The sequence below is a fragment of the Cajanus cajan genome, chromosome 10 (assembly GCF_000230855.2).
Source record: "Cajanus cajan strain Asha chromosome 10, NIPB_CcT2T_4, whole genome shotgun sequence".
NCBI classification, from domain to species: domain Eukaryota; kingdom Viridiplantae; phylum Streptophyta; class Magnoliopsida; order Fabales; family Fabaceae; genus Cajanus; species Cajanus cajan.
The window spans coordinates 43447571-43456800 of NC_138526.1; positions in this window are offsets into that span (position 1 = coordinate 43447571).

A 9230-nucleotide genomic window follows, 5' to 3' on the forward strand; every position below is an offset into this window, starting at 1 on the left:
GGACTAAATCAATCGATTCTCACTTAAACAAGTATTTGGTCATTTAAGCAAGACAAAACCAAAAGTAGTTGAGTAGTATTATAATTTTTCACTTAGAGCGAGAATAAAATACCGCTTAGATCAATTCTATGCTTGCTCAAACGAATCATATAGTCGCTTAAGGAACAAACATAAAAACATACCTCAATGCATCATGGAATACTTACTCAAGCAAATCAACTGATTACTCTAAACGAATGTATCCCGCAAATACAATTAAAAATAGCTCATCTAAATCTTATAAAAAGAAAGATAAAGAAAGAATAAAAAAAACACTTCACAAATTATATATTTTAGAGAGATTTAAGAAAAAGAACGAGTTATTATTAAAAATTATCGTAACTAATTCTATTCCATATAATTCTCCTTGTTTTTGTTTAATAAATTTTTTTATTTCATTTAAAGTTTAGAGTTTTGAATTAATTGTTACTGAAAAACTGAACAGCCATTTTTATAAGTTAAGAGGGACGAGCTAGTGGGAAAATGGGACCATTGTGGCAATAAATGTTCACTCTACTATTTTTCTTCTTGGGCTTAGATAACGCTTCAGATCATTATTTACATTTAATTACATTCCCATTATCTAACAGCTTTTTTTTTTTTTAAAAAAAAATCCCATTATCTAACTTAGGGTAACATATATAATATCATAGTATTTATTTAAAGGCATAATATTGCATTTTTTAGAAATTCCATTCTAAAAATATTATACTTGATAATATTATTTCTATAAACAATGATTGACATTTATTAATTTAAAATTTTATTTTATAATAAAATTAAAAAATTAAAGTTGATGATTTAATGTGAAATAATAGAATGGAAGAAAATAGTTATTAAAAAAAGTAACTTCAATTCTATCCATAAAAATATAATATATTCATATTTTTTAATGAAAATGAGAATTATATTAAATATGATTGAAATTTTTATATTTATAATAATAAAAGATTAAAAAAAAATATTTTTATAAGAATTTTATGCATGTAAAGAAATTTTCACTTTTTTTTAACAGAAGAATTTTACACCTTTATTTGATCCGATTCTTGTAAGAATGTTTTTGGCGGTGTAACCATTTCTCTATTACTCGGCAATGAAATAAATTAGTGAAATTATCCAATTTTCTCAGTTTACAATATTATACAACACTCTTTAATCACTAGGATTAACTTAATAGTTAGTTGGGGAAGAGTTGAGATAATTAAAAATATGACGATTTAAGTTCAATTTTTATTGCGACCATTTTTGTAATCTTTTTTATTTTTATATATAAAAAAATTGTAAAACACTTTCCCGAGACAAGTTTTTTGTTTTGCAAAAGTCAAGCTACGAAACCCAATTTTCTACCCCAATATAGTTGTTCAAAATATATAAATAAAAAATTGTTCAAAGGTTCATTTTGGTGGAAAATATATGCTAGGCCTGTCACTCAGATAGGATCCTATCCTATGCATGCCCGTGTCTCTCACTTACACAAACAATGTCGATATGTAACATGCAATAAGGAAACAAATTGTGAAAATGGAACCTCCATGACTTCTACAGCAGTGTACACAAGACTTGGTCTTCCGCTCATAGGGTCGGTTTTAATTGCTAAAAATTATAATTCTAGAAGGACAAATATGATTAAAGAAATTTTAGGATACTCCTACAAATTGGAAGATTTTGGAACGATCGATAGTATTTAAGTTTCTGTCATGTCTCAATTCATGAAACTCAATTCCCACCCACGTCCCTAACATCAACATCTTATATAAGAATTTCAACTTTGACACCTCTGTTTATCAAACCATGCATACCATGGTCAAAACTATGTTGCCCAACATCCCTCTTTCGTCGTCGTATGATATGCTTAAAATTTGAGTATAACTTTTGTCCTAAGAAAACTCTAGGGATCATGTAGAATCGTAGAACTTGCATATTATAGCACCTTTGTGGATGCACAGTTGGCAAGTTACCAATATGGTTAATCATTATTGTAATCATTATCATTACTATTATCTCGTCCTTTATTACTATTGTATTGATTACTATTATAAATGACATTGTCATTATTATTATTGTCATTGTTTGTTATTATTATCTTATTCTTATAATTCTTGTTATTATCTTATCGTCCTATACTGACTGCTTCAATCTTTTCCAACCTTGTGGAACTTGTTCGTATCAAGCCTACACAAGATATCTCCATAGAAGTTGTGATTAATGCAGTCCCAATCAATGTTAACTTCTCAATGGTGGACCTAGATGATAGAACACTTGAAGACTTTGCTTGGTCTATCCCTTCATCTGAGCAAGTAGACACTCAAAGCACAGATTCAAAGGAGTAGAGGGAATTGAAAATATATGAGGAGGAGAAGTCCATATAGATGAAGAGGATGTTTTGGGAGTCTACAATTCAAGATTCTCTGTGGCGCTTTGTATTTCTAAATTTTAGGCAATATGAAGATAAGCATATGGCAGAGAACCCTAGTATCACAATCAATCCTCTCTTTGTCATTAAGGAGGTTCGCTGGGAGATCAATCTTAACAACCCTCCCTGGTTGGATGCTTAGATGATGAGGATTGTCCAACAACAATAGGTCGAAATGCAGAATCTACTCACCTCACGAGTTGTTCTAGAGCTGAGTATGGAAGGCACCTCTATGAACCTACCTTTCGTGCTTGCAAGACCTTAGAGACCATGAATGTTGCAGCCTTGGACCAAATTTTATGTTGCAAATTTTATCTCCAAGCCTGCTCTATGTTCAATCTGTAAGGGTAAAGAGAAAATGCCTTAATACTATGCTGACAAGAGGTTTGACAACTATGTTAGGCATCACACTTTTCATTGTCTCTATGCTCAAGACACCAAGCCAAAAAAACATCCCAACTAGAGGCAGAGGCTACATGTCTTACCCTCCTTCCTACAGAGCAAAGCCTTCAAAGTAGAACACCCTCTCTATAAAGTGTAGACTATATCGCTACCATTCCTGTACAATTTCACTTTTCATGTTTTTCTACCTTGGGGAATCATTTTTCTTTACAGGAAGATGTTTCGTCTACCTCCTACTTAACCAACATATTATGTGACTTCACCACCTCCTTCTCCAGGATCATTTGATGACGTTGGAATAGGGGATCAAAGGGCTCAGCTGTTGAAAAGGGTTGAGCGGTTTGGTCCTAGGGGTGAAATCCAGTCTCAAGGTCCTAGGCGCTTAGCAATTCAAATGGGCTCAACCCTTGGGGTTTCTTCAAAGTTAAGGATTTTCTGAATTGCTCACCCATTTTAGAAGCGTTGAGCAGTTCCCTCTTCTCCTCCATGCTATGTTTTATTTTCAAGACATATATAAGGCCCAGATCGACAGCTGCACGTTCGGAATAGTGAGGCACTTGCCCTCACTACTATTTGACATATACATAATTTTTTATCTAAAAAAATAATATATTTTAAAAAATAAAATTATATTCTAATAATAGATTCAGAAAAAATGTTTATTTATTTGATATCTGTCAAATTTTTTAAGGAAATTAATTCTCATGTGATAAAAAAATTTCTTAATAATGAATTAATTTTTTAAAAAAATTAATTATAATATATATATATGTATATATATATATCTTAATATTCACATATATAATGTAATATATTAAAACAAATAATATTTTGATAAAATAAAATTTGTAGCATGCATGTTTCTCTTTTGTGTTTTTTATTTATTATATACGTTGATTGAAAAAATCAAAATAGTAAAATTGTATATATTGATTAAAAAAATCAAAATAAGAAAAATCATAAGATTTATATTCCATTTAATTAGAATTGTTATTATAAGATATATTTTAAAATAAATTATCATCTAAAAATATATATTAGATATTAAAAACATATTTATATCATAAATAAATTAAACTTTATTTTTATAAATTTAACATATTTATTTTTATATTTTTAATAGTGTTAAATTATTATAAAATAAGTCTTTATGATTGTAGTTCTACCCAAACATTTAAAAATTGTTTATGATAGATAAATAAGTCATACTTAAAATATATATTTTTAAAGAAAATTAGGTTCAAACCAAGTAAATTATAATAAAATATAGTATGACCTAATTTATTTTCATCTTTAATACTAATCGTAGATATAAAAAACTTGTAATAAATAATTATAATATATATTTATACCTTTAAAAGATATATAAAATTTTTAATACTACAAATATATATAAGAAATTAAAAATAAGAAATTAAAAAAAGAAATTAAAAATAAAAATTAAAAATAAGATTTCTGACGGAATATTCCGTCGAAAATTTTCCGTTAGAAATTTCCAACGGAATTGTTTTTCCGTCGAAAATTTCTGACAGAATTTTCCGTCGGAAAGTTTCTGTCAGAAATTTCTGACGGATTTATATTTCTGTCGGAAATTTCCGACAGAAAATTTCCGACGAAAAATTCTATCGGAAATTTCTGACGAAAATATAAATCCGTCGGAAATTTCCGACGGATTCATATCCGTCAGAAATTTTCCGTCGAAAATTTACATTTTTCTTGTAGTGAGAAAAAGAAAAGAGAGGCATCAAAAAACAAAGGAGTAAAGGAACAGAGCAAAAGGTCCAAGAGCTAGCTGGGGACATGGTTCTAGGGATTCTTTCTCTTCTTCTACACCCACTCTTTATGTTTTCTAGATTGGTTCTCTCAATCATGAGGAGCTAATCTTCTTTTGTAGTTGGGATTGAATGTAATCATCAAACTCTTATGTATTCCTTTTGATTCATATATATCTAATGATCTGTTATTCAGTATCAGTGATTTTGATTCTGTTCTTAATGTTGAGATACTGATCACTTATCTTTGATCTTAAATTTAGATTTCGGTTTGAAAACATTTTTTGAATCTAGTTGTGAATCAAATCACCAAATAGTTTCAAAGGTTAGGAATAGATTTGGAATTTATTAGTTGGAACAGTTTTTACTCATAATGCAAGGTATCCAACTTAATAAAGTGAGGAATCATTTATTATAAGTTAAATACTTTAGAATTTCTAACTATCAAGGAATTGAATTAGAATGAATTTGTAGAACTCAATGATATTGGATAACTACAAAAAATATGACATTTAGCGACCACCAAAATCGGTCGCTAAATTGCTAAAATCGGTTGCTATTTACCTTAGCGACCGAATTTAAGTAGTCGCAAAAATCTTGGTCGCAAAGCTATATAGCGACAGAAAAATTTTCAGTTGCAAAATGGTTGCAATGATTTTGGTCACTAATGTGTATGGGGACCAAATTAGATACCGAATAAATTGGTCGCTAAATATTTATTTTTTATTTTATTAAATTTTATAGACGTCGCAAATTCGATCGCTATGAACCATTCATATTTAGCCTCTCAAAGATTCTATTTCACAATACTTCACTTTTGAGCATGTTTTGTCCTTAATTACACAGTTTCTAGGAAACTTCCCAGAATGTCACCCATCCCTATATTATTCCAAGTCAAGCACGCTTAACTGTGAAGTTCTGATGAGATAAGCTACCGAAAAGTAGATGCTTGTTGTTAGTATAAGTAGTACAAATTAATTCATTTAAGTCATCCTCAACTATACAATCTCATACTTATATTATCTTTAGATCCTTATCATTTTGGTGTGTCCAGACCGTTATAAATATATAATAATATATAATAATTATATTACTAATAATAATAATAATTAAATTATATTTAATTAATCTTTATTTATATATATATATATATACTTATTTTTATAATTAACAATCTACTTATTTTTATTTAAAATTAATATTATGATACAATTTAAATTATTTATTATAAATTTAAAAGTTTAAATAATAATTTATATATTTTAAAATGAGAAGGGTTATAATAACACTAGTATAACTTTTACTAAGTATTACACCGCTCAATAATTTTATATTAAATGTGAATTTTGTAAATCTAACCGTTAAATTGAAAGTTCATATCACTTTATATGTTTATATCAAGTTTTGTTAAAATTGAACAACAACTTGAAGGTAATTAAAATGTTCATATTTTAGTATATTTTGAAATGTATATATTACGTCAATTTTGTTTTACAAGAATGAAGTATCAAATCATCTTGAATTCATATAAAATTTTGTATATATGATCTAAGAGTAAAAAACTTTCAATCTAACGATTGAATTTATAAAATTCACATTTAATATAAAGTTGTTGAACGATGTAATACTTAGTAAAAGTTATAACGGTATTATTATAACCATTCTCTTTTAAAATATTATTTTATAAATTAAATTTTAACATTTTAAATAAATTATTAATTAATTGAATATATTTATTCATCTTAAATCTAAGATATAAAATTTAAAAAATGTATTTATCTTTATTTTATTTTTTAATTATCAACCATTAATAAAATACTAATTTAATTACGTTTATTTTAATTTTCACACACATATTTAAAATTTATTTAGATTCATAATATTTTCTCAAGACTAATTAATATAAATTTTAACTATTTTTATTTTAGTTGAAATATAATTTTCAACGTAGATAGATAAATAAAAAATTTGCTAAAATTGTAACAAGAAAATTTAAATATTAATTTATTTATTTTCCAAATAAAAAATGAGAAATAGAGAATGTCACGCTAATATTTAACTTTATTGATATTTTTAATTTTAGACGCTAGTTTCAATTTATTAAAGTTTGTCAATTTTTTAAAAATATATAAAAAAACTTTCACATTTTTATTTCATTGTAGTTTTATTTTTGATAACCATTACAAACACACAACAATAAAAAAATACTAATAGTTAAGAAAATACATTTGTACTCTTCCTATTAGAAAGAGAAAGGATGTTATAATTCTTTTTTTCTCAAGATATCACATCTCTTCTATCAATAAAATTTAAATCTAAAAATTTATTCAAAAATAAAGTTATCATAAGTTAGAAATATATATTATAAATATGGATCAAAATAAATAATAAATTTTAAAAAATTCATATACTCTAATTAAAGAAATGTCTAATAATCCAATCGTAAAAAAAACCTCTAAATATTTTTTCACATAGATAACTATTGGTATTAATTATGTAAGAGTTCATATAAATATTTTTTTATTATAAATTAATGTCTTGCTCTTACAAAAAAAAATAGGATTGATACTCAACAACAATATTATCATCACTTTTAAGCAATTTATAATTTTTTTAACTTTTATTTAACGATCAAATTCAATTTCGTCGCTAATTTTAACTAATATTTAGCGACCGATGTGACACCCTCTACCCCAACATACATATACAGTAATTATAAAAAAATAGAATTTTTCATCAATAAAAATCAAATTTCCAACCACGTAAAGGTAAAAAGTTCACATTCATAAACTTAATCCAAATAACATGCCAGTAAAATTACAAAGAAATAAAACTGAATTTTCCAAAATAATTTAATAAGAACATTTTAAACTAATCTTATCTATGTCCCGATGTCACATGTCCTATTGGAGCAAAATCCAACATAGAAGCCTAAGCTTCATCACCAACATCCTCAGCCTCACGCCGATGATAACCTGTATATCAAACAAGAGAAACAACACAAAAGAAGGGAGTGAGAAACATCTCACTCTGGCTCACGGTGTAGGAACGCACAACGGATAGCCAAACACAAACAATACAGTTACCTCATAGGGGGCCTTCTCTGGCGGTGTATTCCATATCGTACCCTTAAAACACTTATGCAAATGATGTATGTCAATCAAGACTCTATGCATTCTCATATCACATTATCATTTCCCATGGTCATATCACATCATCGCATTTCGTCATCATATTTCATTATCACATTTAATATCCCATGTCTCAATCACATTTCACTTTACATCATCATATTTACAAAGCCTCCACAAAGCATTTTAATTTATATCAAAACTCGTTTATTTATAAAATTAAATACATATTTTTACATCTCATCAAACAAGGAATATAACAGAAAAATCAGAAATCAAAACAGAAAATATTTCATATTTAGCCTATGTCTCATAGGATTTCCCGCAGGAACCCATAGAGCACTCTAGATCATATTAAAACATATTTATTTTCAAAATTAACCACATACTCATGCATCACATCCAACAAGGAACACAACAAAGTAATCAGAAGGCAAAATAGAAAACATTCATATTTTGCGCGTTTTCTCATAGGGTTTCCCATAGGAACCCATAGAGATCTCAAGTCATACAATTAGTTGCATATAAAAAAAATAATAAGCAAAATAGATACAATTGGGAGAAACCCCTCATACATGAGCATACATAAAAATACAGCAAACACAGGATTGGGGGCCAATCCCACTACCCAGCATACAATCCCACACCCAGAGCGAGGTTTCTCACTCCCCCCTTACCTGGATGAGCAGAAGACAAAGGTGTGATCTAAGGTCGTTCCTAAGTACTCTTCCTTAGAGCTCTTTGTTTCTCCTTTTTTTTTCCTAACCGTTCAGAACGCAAATGAGGTAGATAGGGTTAACGCTACCTGACTCCTTAAAATTAATCCATTGGGTTGGGTCAACCCAACCCATTTTCCTTCTCTTCTAACCCACTTCTCTTTTTCCTCAAAATAATTAAATAAAATAAATACATGTATATTATAAAATATTTTTCCTCTATAATAATAATATATTTCTGACCCAAAATATAATAATATAATTTCAATAACAAAATATCATATAAAATCAACATTATCTTAAAACATATAAATATTTATTTAAATATGCTAATAAAAAATACTTATTTAATATGTATAAAATAATTGTTCAAAACAATAATTATTTAAAACATACAAAATAATATTCTTCTATAATTATTAAAATAATTATGACCAAATACCATATAATAATAATAATTATTATTATAATAATAATAATAACTTTATTGAAAACTGGGGTGTTACAACCGAATTCAATTCCGTCGCAAAGGGTGGATTGCTTTGTGTTTAGTAGCTACTGAAATATAACCTGTTGCTAAAAAAATCAAAATTTCTTATTTAGCGATAGAATTTAATTCGATTAAAACATTTTTTACAATTTAGTAGCTAGTTGGTTGCTGGTTTCGTCGCAAACTTTGTATTCATGAAACACACAATCAAGCAACGACCGATTTTCTAGCAACGACTTATTTTCATCGCTAAATCAGTGGCTGTTT